The sequence below is a fragment of the Miniopterus natalensis genome, chromosome X (genome assembly GCF_054644295.1).
Source record: "Miniopterus natalensis isolate mMinNat1 chromosome X, mMinNat1.hap1, whole genome shotgun sequence".
Lineage (NCBI taxonomy): Eukaryota > Metazoa > Chordata > Mammalia > Chiroptera > Miniopteridae > Miniopterus > Miniopterus natalensis.
The window spans coordinates 55708092-55717372 of NC_142103.1; positions in this window are offsets into that span (position 1 = coordinate 55708092).

Genomic DNA, 9281 nt, shown 5'->3' on the forward strand with positions numbered 1-9281 from the left:
ACCTAGTTATTTCATCTATAAACTAAGAATGTTGGACTTCAAGGCATGCTCCAGTTTAGATACCCTCTGAACTTGTGATTCTGATTGTGTGTGACTTTTAAAGAAAATAAGGAAACAGGGTATATAAAACATGGGATATATTAGAAATGCAGATGTGCCTACTTCTCCAAACAGGTTGTCTGTGCAAGATATCAGAAGCTAGAATTGGAGAAAGAATTTATCTACAATAATTACATTACCTGACTAAGGAAAGTTGAATTAGTTATTATTCTATGGCTTACTGAGACGTAAGGAGTAAGGAGGAGTAAAAACAGAATTTCCCTTTAAGTTTTATAGTATTTGTCATTGGCGAACTAGCAGAGGACTGATGTGGGAGGAGGGAATTAACTGATTTTTAAGCATGTGAAGTTATCATAGGGCCATGGATAAACATTGAAATACAGTGTAAAACCTTTCTTAGTATTATTTTAAAAAAAGGAGAGTCTCATTTGGGTGGGAAATAGGCTGTGCTTTATGATAGGGATTTAGGAATTCTTAATCCTGACTGTACATTTGATTGAGTTTTATAAAAGTACAAATTCCTGGGCCCAGCCTTATCCCCAGTGAATCAGAATCCCTGGCTTTAAAAAAACAAACAAACCCAAAACACTATTTTGCTATCTTTATGTCTTTGTAGTCTTCTTTCTCTCTTTGCTTAGTGTAACCACCAGAGAGACGGTATGGAAGCTACTTATCCTATTTCTTTCCAGATGTAAATGTGATCTGAAAATGTTGTGCACCTAAAATTCAAATTTAACTGTTTTGTATTTCACCTGGCAACCTTGCTCAAGCAGCAACAATCCTAGAATCAAAGCTCCCAAAGTTATGCTCTAGGGTCAATAATCCAAGCAGCAATAACTCATAAAGTTAACATTTATTAAAATAAATGTTTCCAGGCCAATGTTCCCAGTGACAACCATGTGGTGCAGCTTCCAAGAATAATGATCTTAGGGATAATGTTCTCAGAATCAACATTCTAAGAAAGAATGTTCTAAAGAATGAGAGTCCTTAGAAGAATGCCCCTGAAAAGTATGTTCCTGGGGGAAAAGATTCCCAGAAATGCTATAACTGTTGTGCTTGTATGTTGAAGCTGGCCAAATGCTGTATAGTATCCAAGATAATATGTTGTCTAGATACAATTCACCTGGGGCAGTCACCATCTGTTCACCTTTTCTAGTCTTGGAGACTTGAATGCAGGGAATATATCCTATATTTTCTTAGTAAGGATAGCCCTAACTTTTACTTTACCCTCTCCCCTTCTTCACTTTATTATCTAGTCATTTTTTCCAATTACAGTTTACTTTCAATATTATTTTGTATTGGTTTCAGATGTACAGCATAGTTGTTAGAAAATCATATACTTTACAAAGTGCTTCCCCCACCCCACACATGATATTTCCAGTACCCGCCTGGCACCATACATAGTTATCACAATATTATTGTATATCTAGTCAGTTTTTAATACAAGACAGGTCCACAAGTCCTAAGGTTACAACTCAGTAGATTATTTATATAGCTATGCCGTGGCAATTTAACAACCATCCAGACCAAGATATAGAATTTTACATCACCCTAGAAGGCTTCTTCACACTCCTATCCAATTAATATACACTCCAGATGTGAATTCTATCTCCATAGATAACACTTGCTTTTTTTTACATCATAAATGGAACCAAACAGTGAATAAGCTTTATGTCTGGATCATTTTGGTTAATATAGTGTCTGTGAGATACACAAATCTTGTTAAGTATAACAGTCATTTACTGTCTTTTATTGATGAGTTTTATTACATTGTAGGAATATGTAAAATATGTGTATTCATTCTTTTTTTGATGATTTTCCCTCAGATTTTGGTTATTACAAATAAAGTTTCTATAAAAATTCTTGTATACATCTTTTTGTAGATATAACATTCATTTATCTTAGAAATATACCTGGAAATGGAACTGTTGAGACATTGTGAGGGAATATGTTGAAATTTAGTGGATACAGAAGCATATTTCCAAATAAGTTGTACCAATTTATGCTTCTGACAGTAATGTTCTAGTTCTATATATTTACCAACATTTTGCACCCTCATTATTTCTAATTTTACTCATTCTTGTGTGTGTATTGTTACATTGTGGTTTTGTTATGCATTTTATTAATAACTAACGATGTTTAATATTTTTTCATATGCTTATTGACCAGTTGATTATTGTTTTGAAGTGCTTTTTCAAGTCTTTTACCACTTTAATTGGGTTGTCTGCTTTTACTTATTATTTTAAGATATATATATGTATATATTTATTTATTTACATTTATATACAAGTCCTTTGATGTGTACATACATATATAGTGATCTTTTCCCAGTCTATGACATTTTTTTTCAGGTTCTTAAGGCTTTTAAAGAAACAGAAATTCTTAATTTTGATAAAGTCCATTTTGTCAGTTTTTCTTTTTATATTTACTGCTTATATCCTATTTAAAAATTGTATCATCTAAAAATCATAAAGAATTTTTTTCTAGAATATCTATTGTTGTGCTTTTTATAAATAAATCTATGAACCAACTTGAATCACTTCTTGCATATGGTGTGGAGTAAGAGTCAAGGTTCATTTAAAAAAAATAGATATATAGCCTAATACAATTTATTGAAAAGACCAAACTTCCTACTGCATTGCACAGGACACTTTGGGGTAAGTAAATTATAATTGTATACCTGTGGATTTTTTTCTGGATCTCTATTCAGTTCCATTGGTCCATTTGTCTCTATTCTGTCTGTCTATCCTTCCAACAAAGAAATACACTGTTTTATTTACTATAAGATCATAACAGTCGCTATCTTATAGTGTAACTTCTCCAACATTGTTCATTTTAATGTTGTCATGGTTAATTGTCATATGAAATATGGAATCAGGTTATTAATTTGAACAACAGTAATCATGTTGAAATTTTAATTGGATTGCATTGAATCTAGATATCAATATGGAGAGTGCTCAAATCATAACAATATCAAGTCTCAGAATCCATGAGCATGATGCATATCTATTTATTTAAGTCTTATTTAATTTATTTTGTCAATGATTTATATTTTTCAGGTAAAGAGCTGACAACTAATAGGTATTTGCTGATTTTGACACTTTTGTAAATGGTTTTTTCTTATGGGATAATTTATGTATAATAAATGACATAGTTAAATTGCACAAAACATGACCTTTGACATATGTATATGTCCTTGAAACTATCATCACAGCCATATAATGAACAAATTTATAAACCTCCAAAATTCCTCATGTTCCTTTTATTTAAAAATTTTTTTTTTAAATATATCTTTATTGATTTCAGAGAGAGAAAAGGAGGGAGAGAGAGAGAGAGAGAAACATCAATGATGAGAGAGTCATTGATTGAGCCCGCAACCCGGGCATGTGCCCTGACCGGGAATCGAACCCGATTGCCTGGATCCCTGTTTGAAGCTCAACCATTGAGCCATGCCCAGCTGGGCTCATGTTCCTTTTATACTCTCTTCCTCTACCCTATTTTCAGCCAACTACAAAACTGCTCTCTGTCTATATGTTTGTATTTTCTAGAGTTTTTAAAATAAATGGACTGATTCAAAATCTACTGGTTTTTGTCTTGCTTATTTCATCCTTCATAAATATTATGAGATCCACTGATGTTTTCACATGTGTTATTAGTTTGTTTCTGGTTACTGTGGGTGTTAGATCATTGTCTGCATATACTACTATTTGTTTACCTATTTATCTGTTAACAGACATTTTGAGTTATGTCCACTTTTTAGTTATTATAAATTAAAATTCTTTGGAATTTTATGTAAAAGTATTAATCTAGACATATGCTTTATATCTCTTGGATAAGTATTATGAGTCAATTTGTTTGTATGATAAGTGCAACTTAACTCAAAATTGTACCTTATAAAACACTAAAATAGCCCGGCTGGGCGTGGCTCAGCGGTTGAGCGTCGACCTGGGATCCAGGCGATCGGGGTTTGATTCCTGGTCAGGGCACATGCCCGGGTTGTGGGCTCGATCGATGACTCTCTCATCATTGATGTTTCTGTCTCTCTCTCCCTCTCCTTTCCTCTCTCTGAAATCAATAAAGATATATTTAAAAAAAAACACACTGAAATATTTCATAAAGTGATTGCACAATTTTTTATTTCCATTCTAGCAGTGTATTCTTTTTTCTTGTTCAAGCTCAGGCCGCTTTTATTACTGAGAAAGAAAGCATACATACATTTACATATATATCGATATCAATTGATCAATCAGTCAATAGGTAGGTAGATATTTGACTTCTTGCCAGCACGCTGTAAAGCATTCCCTCTTTCTTATGTATGTCACTTAGGAAGAGTGACTGGTCCAAGGTGCTTCCTGCCTCCCACCTGCTCTCCTTGCCCTGAGTGAAAGGAAGCAAAAAACCTTGTGGAGAAAAAAATTCTGATGAAGTGTAAGTGTATGTGCATACACACGTGTGTGGGGGGGTACTAATTTATTTTGTAGTAAATGAGTGGCCCATGTTGGGGTACTTTGGGTAAAATGAACAGAGAAAACACTATCAAGATAGCTAGCTTCGCCCAGCCGGGCGTGGCTCAGCGGTTGAGCATCAACCTAGGATCCAGGTGATCGGGGTTTGATTCCCAGTCAGGGCACATGCCCAGGTTGCAGGCTGCAGCTGATCAATGACTTTCTCATCACTGATGTTCCTATCTCTCTCTCTCCCTCTCCTTTCCTCTCTCTGAAATCAATAAAAATATATTTTAAAAAAAAGAAAGCTAGCTTCAAGCTTATGCAATTATAGCTCACTTTCTAAATCACTGTTGGAAGCTATTGAATTAGTAATAAAATCAATTTCAGAAAAACCTAAGTTGAAATCACTTCAACATATGTAACCAACAGTATTTCCAAACTTGTTTTCTCATCTCTAAAACAGGTCTAGCAGCACCAAAACCACTGATCTAATGAAATTAGCTAAGGATCTAAATGAAAGAACAACCTGAAGAACCACAATAAATGTAGGCAATTGTGTTGGTATCATTAGTCTAATCTACCTTTGGAGGTTTGTGTTTTTAATTTTTCATTTTGAAATAATTATAGATTCACAGGAAGTTCCAAAAAAATGTATAGAGTGATCCCATGCACTCTTCACTCAGTTTCCCCCAATGGAAACTTCAGAAGTCTAGTACAATATCAAAAGCAGGAAACAGACCTTGGCACAATTCAAAGAGCTTATTCACATTTTACAAGTTATACATGCATTCATTTGTGTGTATGTTTATGTGTGTGTGTGTAGTTCTATGAAATCCTATCAAGTGTGTAGGTCTGTGTAACCACCACCAGGATCAAGATAAAGAATTGTTTCATCGCTACAAGACTCCCTTGTACTATAGCTATATTCACCACCTAATCTTTGGCAACCACTAATCTGTTCTCCATCTCTATAATTTTATTTCAAGACTGTTACATAAATGGAATCATAGAGTATGTGACCCTTTGGGATTGCCCACACACACACACACTCAGCATTATTCCTTTGAGATATATCCAAGGGATAGATATCACTAGTTCATTCCTTTTTTTAAATATATCTTTATTGATTTCAGAGAGAGGAAAGGAGAGGGAGAGAGAGAGATAGAAACATCAATGATGAGAGAGTCATTGATCGGCTGCCTCCTGCACGCCCCCAACTGGGGATCGGGCCCACAACCCGGGCATGTGCCCTGACCGGGAATCAAACCCTGGTCGCCTGGATCCTAGGTTGACTCTCAACCGCTGAGCCACGCCCGGCTGGGCTCATTCCTTTTAATTGCTTCACAGTATTCCATAGCATGGATGTACCACAGTTTGTTTCATCATTCATCCCTTCAAGGGCTTTTGAGTTGTTTCTAGTTTTTGGCTATTATGAATAAAGCTGCTATGAACATTAGCACAAAGAGTTTGTGTGAAAATAGGTTTTCATTTCCCTGGGATAAAAGCCCAATAGTGAAATTGCTGGGCCATATGATTATTGTATTATTGTTCTGAATACTTGGCAACACCTGGTATAGTCAGTCACTTTAATTATATATTTTTTTAGTGGGTGTGAAGAGAGATATCATTAAGACTTTAATTTGCATTTCTTTAATAACTAATAATGTTAAGCATTATTTAATGTGCTTATTTGTTATTTGAATACATTTTTTTGTAAAGTGTGTATTCAAGTCATTTGTCAAAATTTTAATTAGGTTGTTTGCCTTCTCATTAAGTTGTAAGTTTTCTTTAAATATTCTGGATACAAATCCTGTATTAATTACTGTATGATATGTAAATGTTTTATTTATAAGTTTTTAGGTGCAATATTTTTCTATATGTCAATCCAATTACTCCAGCACCATTTGTTGAAAAGGTTATCCTTTCCCCATTAAGTTGCATTGGAACATAATGTTAATATCAATTGATTATATATGTGAGTCTATTTCTCAACTCTATTATCTATATGCTAATATATATGCTAATACTATATTGTCTTGATTATTATAGCTTAATAATAAGTCTCAGAATCAGGTAGTGTAAGTTCTCGAACTTTGCTGATTTTGTTCAAATTGTTTTAGCTATTATAGATCCTTTGCATGTTTGCATGAATTTTAGAATCAGCTTTTCGATTTCAACATAGATCTGCTTGAATTTTTAATAGAATTGCGTTGAATCTATACATCAGCATGGTGAGTAAAGACATATTAACAACCTAGAGTATTTTAGTTAATAAACACAGTATATTTTTTTCATATATTTTGGGCTTATTTTCTCTCAGCAATGTTTTCTAGGTTACCATATATGAGTGTTGCAGATTTTGTCAAATTTATTAAGTATTTAACATTTTTGAAACTATTGTAAAATATTTTTATAATTTTAATTTATTATTGTTATTTGTTAGAATATACAAATGCAATTGTGTTTTTTTGAGTATCGAGTTTGCATACCAAGACATTGACACACTAACTTATCAGTTACAGCAGATTTTTTAAAAGAGTCATTAGGATTTCCTCAGTAGATAATACTTTCTTGCTTTATTACATTGCATAGAAGTAGTGACAGTGGAAGTAGTGATAGTAGAAGTATTCTCCTTCTTCTGAATCTTTTAGCATTAAATCTTTCACCTTTGAGTATAATAGCTGTAGGAATTTTTGTAGCTGCCTTTTATACAGTTAAAGGAAATCCTAGCCCTGGCTGGGTATCTAAATGGTTAGAGAGTTGTTCCCATACGCTAAGGTTGCGGGTTTATCTCACTCAGGGCATGTTCATGAATCAACCAATGAATGCATAAATAAGTGGAACAACAAATCGATGTTTCTCTCTCTCCCTTACCCCCCTCTCTAAAACTAAATAAATAAATAAGTAAGTAAATAAATAAATGAAATCCCAGTTTGCTGACAATTTTTAACCATGAAAAAGTGTTAGAATTTCCTTTTTCCTTGTTTTTTTTCTTTTTTAACCCTTTTGCTTGTTTTTACTTTTTGTGTTTTTTTTTAATTTTTTATTTTTTTGGTGAAAATGTTAGAATTTAACATAAGTTATTTCTGCATCCATTGAGACTATCATATGATTTTTCTTTTTTAATCTGTTAATATCATGAAGTACATTGATTTATGTTTGTGTCTTAAACCAATCTTGCCTTCCCTTTCTAGGTTAAATTGATCATGTTATATCATATAATTTATATGCAATAGAATTTTATTTGCTAACATTTTGTTAAGAATTTTTGTGTAGATGAACATGAGAGACATTGAGCTGTAATTTTCTTAACATGTCTTTTTTTTGGTCAGCATAATGACTTAGTAAGGGTTCTTTCTTCTTTAATGATCTGGAAGCATATTTGTAGAATTGGTAGTATTTCTTCCAGGTGGGTTTAGTAGAATTTACTAGTAGAGCCATTTGGGCCTGGATTTTTCTGTGTGCAAAGAATTTTAACTACAAAATGAAAATTTTAAATACATATAGGGATATACAATAATGTATTTCTTTTTGAGTGAGCTTTGGTGGTTTGTGCTTTTCAAAGAATTTTTTCATTTTGTTATCTAACTTACCAAAATTATTGGTATAATATTGTTTATGCTATTCTTATATCATTTATTTTTTCCTTTGTAAGTAATGTTTTTTATTAAATTTATCTGGGTGACATTGATTAATAACATTGTATGTTTTAAGTGTACAATTTCAAAACACATCAGTTATATATTGCATTGTGTGTTCACCACCCAAAACGTAGTTTCCCTCCTTCGCCATATATTTAACCCTGTACCTTATTCAACCTTCCCCCAAACTCCCTTCCCCTCTGGTAGTGGTAGTAACACCATACTGTTGTCTGTGTCTCTGAGTATTTTGTTTATTTTGTTTGTTCTTTTGTTGCTTTCTGTTTTACATCCCACATACTAATGAAATCATATGGTTCCTGTCTTTTTCTATCTGACTCATTTCATTTAGCATGATACTTTCAGGATCCGTCCATGTTATGGCAAATGGCTATTTCATCCTATGCCATGGATGAGTAGTATTCCATTGTATCTATTACATTTTCTTTATCTATCCAGTTATCCATTGAAGGACACTTAGGTTGCTTCTATATCTTGGCTATCATGTGTGATGCCGCAATGAACAAAGGAGTACATATATCATTGCGAATAAATGTTTATAGGTAGATACACAGAAGAGGGATTGTTGGGAATGTGGTCGCTTTATTATTAATTTTTTGAGGCCGTTCCATACTGTTTTCCATAGTGGCTATACCAATTTACATTCCCACCAGCTGTGTATGAGGGTTCCTTTTTCCTCACATACTCTCCTACACCTATTATTTCTTGTTTTATTGATAATAATCATTCTGACAGATGTGAGGAGATATATCATTGTGGTTTTCATTTGTATTACCATTATTGCTAGTGAAGTTGAGCATCTTTCCCTATGTTTGTTGGCCATTTTTATGTCTTCTTGGGAGAATTGTCTGTTCAGATCCTCTGCCCATTTTTAATAAGATTGTTTGTTGAGTTGTATGAGTTCTATATATATTTTGGATATTAGCTCCTTACCAGAAGTATTGATTGCAAATATCTTCTCCTATGAAGTTGTTTGCCTTTTTGTTTTGTTGATTTTTGTTGTTGTTGTACAAAAGCTTTTTAGTTTGATGCAGTCCCATTCATTTTTTAATTTATTTTACTTCCCTTGATTTTGGGGACAAATTCATAAAATTCTCTGTAAGATGAAGGTCCA